Raw genomic sequence first — 14,180 nt, forward strand, 5'->3', positions numbered from 1 at the left:
CTTTCTGGGAGAGTCATCTTTGATGGTTCCAACTTCATGGACTGAATAAGGAACATCAGGATGGTAACTCGTTATAAGGATAAGGAATATGTCCTCGATAAGGAGTTAAAAGAGCTTGATGAGTCTACTGCTACTCCTGAGGAGATCGCTGAATTCAGGACACATGAGAGAGATGCTACTAAGGTGGCATGCATCATGATGGCCACGATGACAGCCGAGCTCCAAAAGTCCTATGAGGACTTCTACTCTTTTGAGATGCACCAAGACCTGATGGAAAGGTACCATCAGAGTACTCGTCAAGAGCGGTATGAAATAATGTCCTCCATAATAACAACCCACATGAAGGACGGTGAATCCGTCACGGCCCACATGCAAAAGATGCAAAGGTATGTGGACCGTTTGCTGAAGCTGAATGTAAACTTCCCTGAGGAGTTGGCAATTGACATCATTTTGCACTCCTTACCTTCTTGTTATGACCATTTTCATATGAGATATCATATGAACAAAGAGGAAGTTACCCTTAGCAAACTTCAAGGACTCTTGAAGACCGCTGAAACCGGTCTTAAGGGCAAGTCGGTTATTACCTCTACCACTCCTACTCCAACATCTACCCCTATTTTGGCTATCGGGCAAGGCAAAGGGAAAAAGAGGAAGCACCCTTCGAAGGGTACCAAGGGAAAGTCTCTTGAAGGCTCCTCATCAAGGACCAAGAGCAGTTCTGCCACTCCTTCTGCCATTCCCAAGGATGCTGATTGCTACTATTGCCAGGACAAGGGGCACTGGAAGTGAAACTTTTCTAAATACTTGTAGGATCTGAAGGATGGGAAAGTGAAACCCACCTACGTAGGTTTTTACACAATATTGTCTAATAACTCACCATATTCTAACTCTTGGGTGCTTGATACAGGATGTGGTATTCACATATGTTCTGATTTGCAGGGCCTAAGAAGAAGTGAGGATGTGGAGCACGGGAAGATAAACTTGATCATGGGGAATAGGAAGGCTTCACCTGTTTCCAAGATTGGAGTTTATACTTTGTTGCTGAATAATGGGTTAAAATTAGATTTGAATAAATGTGTGTACTCGTCTGAAATGGCGAGGAATATTATTTCCTTTCATGTTTTGTACAAACAAGGTTTTACCTTTTCGTTTGATAATGAATGTGGTGGTATTAATGCTTTCTTTAAAAATGTGTTTTAATTTAAAGCATTACCTTGTGATGGTGTGTATGAAACTGTGTCGATTGTAGACAACTTAGGAAATAATGTGTTGTATATTGATTCTTCTACTAGCCTAGATAAAGCATCATTGTGGCATTGTCGTCTTGGACATGTAAACAAGAAACACATAGGCCAACTCCAAAAGAGTGGAGTCTTGGAATCATTCGACCTTAAATCGGATGATAGTTGTGGATCTTGTCTACTTGGAAAGATGACAAAATCACCCTTCACTGGAACTTGTGAATGGGGTGAGGGTTTGTTGTACCTAATACATACTGATGTATGTGGACCATTCAAAACCGCCACAAGGGATGCTAATCGGTATTATGTGACTTTTATTGATGATTTTAGTAGATATGAATATGTCTACTTAATCAAACATAAGTCAGAAACCTTTGAGAGGTTTAAGGAATTCAAACAGGAAGTAGAAAATCAATTGGGCAGGAACATTAAGATGCTTCGATCTGATCGAGGTGGGTGAGTATCTTAGTACCGAGTTCCTTGACAATCTTAAGGAGTGTGGGATTGTCTCGCAATTGACTCCTCCCATGATACCACAGCTAAATGGTGTAGCTGAGAGGCGTAATCGAACCTTGTTAGATATGGTTCGCTCCATGATGAGTCGAGTTTCGCTACCAATCTCTTTTTGGGGGTATGCCTTAGAGACTGCCGCCCATATCCTCAATCTAGTCCTTACACAGAAGGTTACCAAAACACCTCATGAGATGTGGACTGGGAAGGTTCCCAATTTGGACCACATCAAAATTTGGGGTTGCGAAGCTTTCATGAGGTGTTAAACTCATGATAAGCTTGAACCCCAAAGTGAAAGGTGTATTTTCATCGGCTACCCACAGAAATCCTTCGGTTACCTCTTCTACAGACCCAGTGAGAATGTGGTCTTTGTAGCTAGAAGAGGGGTCTTTCGTGAGAGAGAATTTATAAGCCAAGGAGACAGTGGGAGGCAAATTGATCTTGAAGAAATTCAAGAATCAATTGGTGAAGGAACCTCAAACACTAGCAATCAACCTGAGGAGGAAACTCCTGTTGAGCCAGCTGACGAGTCTGTACCTCCGAGGCGTTCCACACGGGTTAGGAACACACCTTCGTTTTATTATGGTTTTCATATTACTACGGAAGGTGATACATTTATCAGTGATAGTACACTGGTAAATTTGGATGAATCTAGCAGTGTTAAGAAAGCCATAGCAGGCCCGGAGTCTGCTAAATGGAAGGAGGCTATGGACAGCGAGATACAGTCCATGTATGACAATCAAGTTTGGAACTTGGTTGATAATGTACCAGGCCGTAAAACAGTCAGGTGCAAATGGATCTTCAAGAAGAAGACCGACATGGAAGGAAAAGTGCATACTTATAAGGCTCGACTGGTTGCGAAGGGTTTTACTCAGACTCAGGGTATTGATTGTGATGAAACCTTCTCGTCGGTAGCAAAGATTAAGTCTATTAGGGCTATGCTAGCCATTGTTGCATTTCATGATTATGAAATATGGCAAATGGATGTCAAAACCGCTTTTCTTAATGGAAAGTTGGCTGAGGATGTGTACATGAATCAGCCAGAGGGTTTTGTCAGTGCAAAGTACCCTAATAGAGTATGCAAGCTTGAGAAATCCATTTATGGATTGAAACAAGCATCTCGTAGCTGGAATCTTTTTTTCGATGAGAAGGTTCAAAGAGTTTGGCTTCTCGAGAAGTGAAGGTGAGTCTTGCGTGTATGTCAGAGCTAGTGGGAGTATAGTTAGCTTCTTGGTACTGTATGTGGATGACATACTACTTATAGGAAATGAAATCCCAACCTTGCAGGAGGTTAAGTCCTGGCTTGGGAAGTGCTTTGCTATGAAGGACCTAGGGGAAACTGCCTATATCCTAGGGATAAGGATATTAAGAGAAAGGAGTAAAAGACTAATTGGACTTAGTCAGAGTACCTACTTGGATAAGGTGTAGAAAAGGTTCAACATGCAGAATTCCAAGAAAGGAGATTTACCGATCCAAAGCAATACCAAGCTGAGTAAGACTCGGAGTCCGAGTACAGAGGCAGAGATAGCTGAGATGAGCCAATTACCGTATGCTTCCGCTGTTGGCTCGATCATGTATGCTATGACTTGTACCCACCCAGATGTGGCCTTTGCTTTGAGCATGGTCAGCAGGTATCAGGGGAACCCTGGTAAAGCTCATTGGATTGCGGTAAAGAACATTCTCAAGTACCTGCGGAGGACTAAGGATTGGATCCTTACCCTTGGTGGGAGTGATGACTTGAGAGTATTAGGGTATAGTGATGCTAGTTTTCAGACTGATAGGGATAACTTTCGCTCTCAGTCGGGCTGGGTCTTTACCTTAAATGGAGAGGCAATCTCATGGAAGAGTTCCAAGCAGGAGACGGTGGCTGATTCGACTTGTGAATCAGAGTATATAGCAGTGAGTGAAGCAGCGAAGGAGGCGATATGGCTGAAGAACTTCATCGGAGACCTTGGAATTGTGCCAGCTATTAAGGAGCCTATGGAAATTTTCTGTGACAACAATAGTGCGGTTGCTTTAGCTAAACAACCGAGAGACCATGGGAGATCCCGACACATTGACAGAAAATATAACTTCATAAGACATAAGATAGAAGAAGGACTCCTCGTGGAAAAGAGGATATCGTCAGATGAGAACCCTGCAGATCCCCTTACAAAGGGACTTACGAGGGCTAAGCATTTTTAGCATGCGAGACGCATCGGGCTGAGGGAAGATATTAGTTTTACAGATTAGATAGATTCTCTGAAACTTGTAAAATGTAATCGACATTTGATGATGAATAAATTTGTGTTTTATTTATGAGTAAGGAGTTGCTATCATTGTCAAATATTTACAATTGTTTCAACTTTGCATGTTTTGACTTCCAGAATAATTAATTTATTCAAACCTCCACAACCGGTCATACGTCAGAAGTAAGTATGAATCAAGATTGTCATGAATTGGGTTTGTAGATGACTAAAGGTGTTTAGACAAGGCAATGGTTGCTGCAACGTTCATGAGTACTCATAAGTTAAGAGTATTGGAATAAACCCACGCTCACTTGTATCACTTCATGGAATTTATTTCAAGTGATCGTGAGACGGTAATATCATATAAGTCTTCAAACCTAGAGATATGAGTTGTTACCTATGAGTTGGTTGTGCATTGATTGCACGTAAACGCATCAGTAACTTGATGTTATAAAACGTGCCTTTGTGTACAACTCAACAAGTAGTAGAACAAGTATATGAGTCGAAGTTTATCTGTTCCTTCTAGAAATAGAAGCGATATTTGGGCCCCTCGATGATTTCGTGTTGACCCATGTACCGGGCCCAGTCAGAACTAAATTGATGTGTTCAGTTGAGTTCTTTGTCAAACAAATTGGAAATCGAGAAACAATTTCCAGACAATAAGCAAGACATAGTTCCTTGTGTTTGTCCAGCTGATATCATGAGAACAGAGGATTGTATGATCACTTATCTTAAAATTGCACTTCATAGTTCAATAGAGTTTTCGAGAGCTACGATTGCTGGTTGGTTCCTGAAGTAATAGGCAAATACAGTTATTAGACTTATCCAAGTGGGAGTTTGTTGGATAAGGTGTCTAAGTCCATAACTTATTTGGTATATACTTGACCCGACCTGGCATGGTCCATTTGGGTTGCATTTCATCCAAACTATTTATGGATAATTTTATGAGAGTTATACACATATTGTTATTAATATGTTATAAGTTATGATATATTAATATGGAGTCATGTTATTTAATTAGTCTTAGTCTTAAATTAATTATGAATTAATTTAGAGATTAAAAGGAAGACTAATTAGATTGTGGGCTATTGATTTTATATGGTGTGGGCTAACACCCATTTGTTAATGGGCTAGGCTTGTATGGAAGTCCATAGATGATCCATGGAGCTTTTAACCCATGGATCCTTGGAAAAGGAAAGGTCATGGGTTATTAGGGTTTCACCCTAATCATGTACACTATATAAGCATGCTTATGTTGCATGAAATAACCACTAGTGTGTGTGTTTGTGTGTGGCCGAAAATTGAAGTGTGTATACACTCTCTCAAAGTTTTCCAAGAGTTTGTGGTGATTTGTGATTCATTTGAGGCATTCACACTATTGATGCTTGGCCCTCAAACTCCTTAAGAATCAATCTCATCAAAAAGGTATGTAATCTTATCTAATTCTTTTATGTTTAAAAGTACCCCTTGCCATGTTAGATAGGTTATGAACCTTGGAAAATTATTATTTTGCATATATTTAAACAAACGTAGATCCAAGGTTTATTAGGGTTGCATGCCCACTTAGGAAGTGTTAGATTTCTCAAAACGCAACAGTGGTATCATAGCCTAGGTTGCCTGTTTGGTACTTGATGCAAAATAGTAAAAAAAAAAGTCGAAATTTTTGCTGTCTGCATGATGGACTCACCGAGTCCATGGGGAGACTCGCCGAGTCCAAGGCAAAATTCATCCTACTCGCCGAGCTGGTTCGTGCACTCGGCGAGTAGAAGGTTCAGAATGCAGATTTTCGACTTTTGTTGCTGGAAATGGACTAGAAACCTTACCCTAAAACTGTTTTGATGTTTTAAAACTTATTTTAGTTGGTGTAATGGTTGTTCTAATCCATTTACAATAGCATATATCAAAATTTCATGTTATGTATGTGTTCATATAATTATTGAAACTTTGATAATCATGTTCATGTTCTTATGAATTTAGAAGATGATAGGAATTATTTGCTGAATTGTTTAGGATTAATTCTTGATCATTTATGTGTTTTAATGGAGTCCATAATTTGTTCTCAAGTTATGGATATCCAAAGGTCACATTTCTTTAACACACATTAAAAACACATAAGTTACATAAAATGAAGAGTCTTCACTTTTATGAACCTTTAATTCATAAGTTATGAAATGAAAATTTTTGAATAGTTATAAAACTTGTCCTCAAGTTTTGGAATTTGGAAATGTTTCACACACTTTAATAAACTTTAATTCCAACACTTAGAATTTTAAAAGTTAAAATTCAACACTTATACTATTTATAACATTAATGGTTAATTATATACATACATATATATATCTATATATCTATATATATATATATATATATATATATATATATATATATATATATATATATATATATATATATGTATAAGAACAAGTCGTTTTACCGTTAGTAGGCCTCATTCACGAAGCCGGTCTATAAGGTGGGTGTAAGGTTGTTGCCTATAAAATGGCGGCTTAATGGGTGTATACTCTCACCCACCACCTGCTTGACTGGTGGAGGGTCGTTAGCCGAACGGGTAAGATAAAGACTTATAAATTCTCATTAAGTATGATGAATATTATAAAGTAACTAAATCTTTTATATAATTCCCAATCTTAGTTACTTTAGGAAAACTGTGAACATGGTGCTAATCCATGGAATTCACACTTTGTACCTTACCAAGTCGTTGGTGGAGCGTGTGTGGTTAACTGCCACACTAACTTGGACTAGTAAGGATCACGAAGGGTGACTTAATGTTTGTCATAAATCAATGGAGCGTTTGTGGTTAACCGGCACATTAATTAGGTGATAATATTATGGGTACCAAGTGAATTGGCATGGTTATTCACACCTTGTTTTGTGATCCTCGGCATCCCAGTCACAAAACTTGAAGGGCACAATCGAGATTGAAACATGCCATTGAAAAGTTCGATGAATCTCAAAAGAATCTAGGAATTTCAAATCCAATTAAAACCTAATAAATCATTTCATTTTCGTGGTGGAAATTGGTGAATCGTCATTCACCTACCTTTCAAATATATTATTACTTCGATTACGACATCCCTCTTCTAAGTATAATATATTGTGATTGGATCCTAGCATTAATATTACATTTGGGTGTCTTATTAAGGACTCTATATATCTAATCTAAACTTGCTTTCTTCTTTCATTTGGGTGCATTAATATTACATTTGGGTGCATTAATATTACATTTGGGTGTCTTCTAACACTAATGCTTCGGGCTCTAACCCAACTGGTTCTTTCTTTCTCATGAATCTTTGTGGGAGAGTCATCTTTGATGGTTCCAACTTCATGGACTGGATAAGGAACATCAGGATGGTAACTCGTTATGAGGACAAGGAATATGTCCTCGATAAGGAGTTAAAAGAGCTTGATGAGTCTACTGCTACTCCTAAGGAGATCGCTGAATTCAGGACACATGAGAGAGATGCTACTAAGGTGGAATGCATCAAGATGGCCACGATGACAGCCGAGCTCCAAAAGTCCTATGAGGACTTCTACCTTTTTGAGATGCACCAAGACCTGATGGAAAGGTACCATCAGAGTACTCATCAATAGCGGTATGAAATAATCTCCTCCATAATAACAACCCGCATGAAGGACGGTGAATCCGTCACGGCCCACATGCAAAAGATGCAAAGGTATGTGGACCGTTTGTTGAAGCTGAATGTAAAATTCCCTGAGGAGTTGGCAATTGACATCATTTTGCACTCCTTACCTTCTTGTTATGACCATTTTCGTATGACATATCATATGAACAAGGAGGAAGTTACCCTTACCAAGCTTCAAGGACTCTTGAAGACCGCTGAAACCGGTCTTAAGGGCAAGTCGGTTGTTACCTCTACCACTCCTACTCCAACATCTACCCATGTTTTGGCTATCGGGCAAGGCAAAGGGAAAAAGAGGAAGCACCCTTCGAAGGGTACCAAGGGAAAGTCTCTTGAAGGCTCCTCATCAAGGACCAAGAGCGGTTCTGCCACTCCTTCTGCCATTTCCAAGGATGCTGATTGCTACTATTGCCAGGACAAAGGGCACTGGAAGCGAAACTGCTCTAAATACTTGCAGGATCTGAAGGATGGGAAAGTGAAACCCACCCACGAAGGTATTTACACAATATTGTCTAATAACTCACCATATTCTAACTCTTGGGTGCTTGATACAGGATGTGGTATTCACATATGTTCTGATTTGCAGGGCCTAAGAAGAAGTGAGGATGTGGAGCACGGGAAGATAAACTTGATAATGGGGAATAAGAAGGCTTCACCTGTTTCCAAGATTGGAGTTTATACTTTGTTGCTGAATAATGGGTTAAAATTAGATTTGAATAAATGTGTGTACTCGTTTGAAATGGCGAGGAATATTATTTCCTTTCATGTTTTGTACAAACAAGGTTTTACCTTTTCGTTTGATAACGAATGTGGTGGTATTAATGCTTTCTTTAAAAATGTGTTTTAATTTAAAGCATTTCCTTGTGATGGTGTGTATGAAACTGTGTCGATTGTAGACAACTTAGGAAATAATGTGTTGTATATTGATTCTTCTACTAGCCTAGATAAAGCATCATTGTGGCATTGTCGTCTTGGACATGTAAACAAGAAACACATAGGCCAACTCCAAAAGAGTGGAGTCTTGGAATCATTCGACCTTAAATTGGATGATAGTTGTGGATCTTGTCTACTTGGAAAGATGAAAAAATCACCCTTCACTGGAACTTGTGAATGGGGTGAGGGTTTGTTGGACCTAATACATACTGATGTATGTGGACCATTCAAAACCGCCACAAGGGATGCTAATCGGTATTTTGTGACTTTTATTGATGATTTTAGTAGATATGGATATGTCTACTTAATCAAACATAAGTCAGAAACCTTTGAGAGGTTTAAGGAATTCAAACAGGAAGTAGAAAATCAATTGGGAAGGAACATTAAGATGCTTCGATCTGATCGAGGTGGGTGAGTATCTTAGTACCGAGTTCCTTGACAATCTTAAGGAGTGTGGGATTGTCTCGCAATTGACTCCTCCCATGATACCACAGCTAAATGGTGTAGCTGAGAGGCGTAATCGAACCTTGTTAGATATGGTTCGCTCCATGATGAGTCGAGTTTCGCTACCAATCTCTTTTTGGGGGTATGCCTTAGAGACTGCCGCCCATATCCTCAATCTAGTCCCTACACAGAAGGTTACCAAAGCACCTCATGAGATGTGGACTGGGAAGGTTCCCAATTTGGACCACATCAAAATTTGGGGTTGCGAAGCTTTCGTGAGGCGTTAAACTCATGATAAGCTTGAACCCCGAAGTGAAAGGTGTATTTTCATCGGCTACCCACAGAGATCCTTCGGTTACCTCTTCTACAGACCCAGTGAGAATGTGGTCTTTGTAGCTAGAAGAGGGGTCTTTCGTGAGAGAGAATTTATAAGCCAAGGAGACAGTGGGAGGCAAATTGATCTTGAAGAAATTCAAGAATCAATTGGTGAAGGAACCTCAAACACTAGCAATCAACCTGAGGAGGAAACTCCTGTTGAGCCAGCTGACGAGTCTGTACCTCCGAGGCGTTCCACACGGGTTAGGATGTGGTAAATATATAAACTATAATAGGTATAGTTTGGGGAGTTTATCATACAGTTTTTACCGATCCATAATATATACATTGGTAAATATATAAACTATGACAACATTAGTTTATGATATTCATTACTACATTCGGATAGCAAGAGTATAACACAAAATAATTATTTAAATATAATTATTAATGCTATATCAAGTATATAAACAATTTCCAATTACGAGAAAACAATACAGAACTACACGTAAACTAGTTAGTACAGGATTGTGAGACAACTCTTCATTCGTACCCTTCGGGGTATTGGTAAATTCCTCAACATCTAGTGTAACCAGAGTCTCCTGGAGGGAGAGCGTCATATTTATGAATAGATCTATTCGGTACTGACAATCTCACACCTGAACTGCTAGCTACATTTAGGCAGGCATGCCTGGGGTGACAAATATCATACCGTACGACGCCTGAAGAACATCGCTGAAGTCATCAGTCATATCAAGCATGGTTATACGAACTCACAATAGTATAAACTAACACTGTAGGATTCTAGGGATACAGTATTTGATTTTATTTCAAATAATAAAACTACTATACATATTGGTGGCAGCTAGGGTTTTCAAACAAAACATACTGTACATACTAGTGGTAGCTAGTGTTTTCAAACAGAACATACTATACATACTAGTGGTAGCCAGGGGTTTCAAACAGAACATACGATACATATTGTTGCTAACTAGGGTTTCCAAACAGAACATACTATACATATTAGTGGTAGCTATGGTTTGCATACATAACATACTATACATACTGGTGGTAGCCAGGGTTTTCAAACATAACATACTATACATACTGGTGGTAGCCAAGGTTTTCAAACAGAACATACTATACATACTGGTGGTAGCCAGGGTTTTCAAATAGAACATACTATACATATTCGTGGTAGCCAGGGTTTTCAAACAGGACATACTATAGATACAAGTGTTAGTCAAGGTTTTTAAACAAATTACAATAACGAACATACATGTTAGAAAATATTGGATTTTCTTGGGAAACATGCATACATCTTACATAATTCAATGAATGGTTTTCTTTAAATAAAAATCTTATGAACTCACCAGCTTTATGTTGATACTCTTTCAAAATCGCTTGTATTCTTAGGAAATCAGTAGATAGGTACTCTTGCCGGCTTTTCAGAAGACGAAGCGTTCAGAGTCTCGTCTTTATATTTTGCTACTTTTAGATGTATACAAACAATGAATCAAACATATGTAAATATTCATATCTTAATGTAATGGTTGTGTTTGATTTGATTACTATGATGCAATTGTTGTGATATGACATATGACGTCATCCACCCCCAAACGTTTCCATCGTTTCGGTTTGGGGTTGTGACAAACTGTAACGACCATAAATTTCAACAAATTTTAAACTTTTCAAAACATCCTAATTTCTTTAGGTTTTTACAAAAAGGTTTTCAATACATTTATTATCAGAGATTCCCAGAACCATAACATAAAACATAAACATGAGGTGCGGTACGATCACGCCTTTGCCTTGCCACGGTCTCTTGAAGAACCTGAAAAACATTAAACCACAACTGTAAGCCCAAAACCTTAGTGAGATACCCCCAAAATACCAACCACATACACCATACACACATAACATGCTATATCATAACAAATCACAAAACAACCATGCATATCAGGTCTACTGTGTGACTGGTCCGCCGTATCGGGCCTTCAGTCCACCTGGTCCACCCTCCGAGTCTAGTCATGTCCCTTGAGTCTACAGTGTGGTTGGTCCGCCCGCACCGGGCCTTCAACCCACCTGGTCCACTCTCTGAGTCTACAGTATGACTGGTCTGCCCGCATCGGGCCTTCAGTCGACTTGGTCCACTCTCCGAGCCTCGGCACGTCTGGTCCGCCCTCGAGGGGCCTACAGCCTATCCGGACCGCTCGCTGGGCCTTCGGAATAACCGGTCCGCCCTGGGTATGTTGGCCTACAGCACAAAGCCGTTCCCGCCTCAACCCAACCCCAGTCAAACAACCATGTGCACATAAACAGACAATTATATCACAATTCACATATAATCAAACCGATCTAGCAGATCACGTATCACAACATACTCTAAACAAGATACCAACCTAACAGGTCACTAGCATATACCATCCTAATACCCGGATGCATCATAACAAGGCAACAACATAACAACCATACCCGGATTTCAATCCGATAAAGGGCCGACCTTGGTGCCTTAGACCCTGTTGATATAGTGAGGATAACTCACCTTGCGATTGCCGAAACTCTAAACTAAAGAAGCAGACTCTCGAATCACCGACTCACCGAAAAAATCCCGAACTATCCATCATAACAAAATAATCATTAGCCCAAACATACATCCACTTATTGGGCCAAGGCCAAAGTCAAAATCTCTTACAAAGCCCAATATTGGCCCAATTTACTAAATTGGGCCCTCCGCACCAAATAGGCCTAAATCCAAGGTCCATAATAATAATTGGGCCCAAAATACTCTATCAATAATTTCCAGTCATGGCCCATAAGTCCAACAATCCAATACAGCGCAAACAACAAGGCCCAAACTTAAAACGCCACAGAGGGGGGTACGCTGGGCGTACAACAATGTTCACAAAATGGGATCGAGGCACTAGCCCGCTACACTGGGCGTACTACCATGTTACGCGGGGCGTAACCTCGTGGTTCAACAAGGTCCATGCAACTGCTTAATGGCTTAAGCTATTAAGCCCAAACTTCAGATCCTTAGGCCAAATATGATTAGGATTCATAAAGTCTCAAACTTTATCACCTGGGACGTCCATAAAGCTCTTAATCCAAGGTCTTAATCCATTAAGACCTACTTATCTCACACATAGAACAACCTCAGCCCTTGGGACCTCATTTTTCTCACTCAAGATCTCTCCTAAGGTCTGAAAGGATAGATAATCTTGACCAACTCGAAACATGCAACAAGATGAGGACTTTTGGGACTAGAATGGTGTCAAAGCTTCACAACACATAGATCTACACAATATGAATGACAAGCAAGAAGCTTTATACCTCAAATAGGCTCCAAAGGATGATGTATTTCCAGATCTATCAGCTCCAATCGTTCCTCTCCTTCTTTGAGAACTTCTCCTTTCTTCTTCTAGCTTCTCTTTTGCCAAAATCAGCTTTCTAAGACCAAACACACCCAAAAATGTAGGAAATACAAATATCTAGGGTTTCTGGGGGGTAAGAGAGTGTCTATGGAGGCTTAGGATGGAACCATTATGTTCCTTATATAGTGGTTGCCCTGAAAATTAGGGTTTGGGGATTCTGAGAGTACATTGGGCATACCTCTAGTACGTTGGCCGTACTCAACCTTGCCCTCCGCGTTTCTTTCCCTCACTACGTTGGGCGTACGTCTAGCTTACGCTGGGCGTACCCAACCAAACCCAAGCATGCATGCATGGCATGCATGGGACCGTTTTCCACTTTTTCCATTAAGAGTTATAATCAATATCATCTTCAAAACGCCGTAACTCCTCTACTCTAAAACCGCTCCCGATAAACTTTACATTCACACGAGGGTGGCAAGAAGCCCTATGCTCTTATCAACATACACCAGTCCGAAACCTTCTCGGATAAAACTCATTTCCCATAAAAGTACCATCATTACCCTTTCTCTTAAATCTCAGGGAATCATACATGAATACTTTAAAAACGGGGCGTTACAATTCTCCACCACTTAAATTAGGCTTCGTCCTCGAAGCCTGCGACAACTCTACTCCAGAACTACCCCCGTAATGCACCACCTTGCATTCACCGGACCAGGTTCCTCAAGACACAACCATCGAAACACGAACCCAACTTTCCCTTTCTTGCTGACAGGATGACACATGCTTCAGCCTCTGAGCAACTTCCACGAGTTCTCTGTTGGGTTTTCAGCAATCTAACACTTCCTAAGTGTGAATGCAACCCTAATAAACCTTGGATCTATGTTTTTCTAAATACATGCAAAATAATAATTTTCCAAGGTTCATAACCTATCTAACATGGCATGGGGTGCTTTTAAACATAAAAGGATTAGATGAGATTACATACCTTTTAATGATGAGTTTGATTCCTAAGGAGTTTGAGGGCCAAGCACCAATAGTGTGAATGTCTCAAATGGAATCACAAATCACCACAAACTCTTGGATAACTTTGAGAGAGTGTATACACACTTATAAAATCGGTCACACACAAACACACATACTCTAGTTACACTAGTGGCTATTTCATGCAACATAAGCATGCTTATATAGTGTACATGATTAGGGTGAAACCCTAATAACCCATGACCTTTCCTTTTCCAAGGATCCATGGGTTAAAAGCTCCATGGATCATCCATGGACTTCCATACAAGCCTAGCCCATGAACAAATGAGTGTTAGCCCACACCATATAAAACCAATAGCCCATAATCTAATTAGTCTTCCTTTTAATCTCTAAATTAATTCATAATTAATTTAAGACTAAGACTAATTAAATAACATGACTTCATATTAATATATTATAACTTATAATATATTAATAATCATATGTGTATAACTC

This window comes from Lactuca saligna, chromosome 5, assembly GCF_052625555.1.
Source record: "Lactuca saligna cultivar CGN05327 chromosome 5, ASM5262555v1, whole genome shotgun sequence".
NCBI classification, from domain to species: domain Eukaryota; kingdom Viridiplantae; phylum Streptophyta; class Magnoliopsida; order Asterales; family Asteraceae; genus Lactuca; species Lactuca saligna.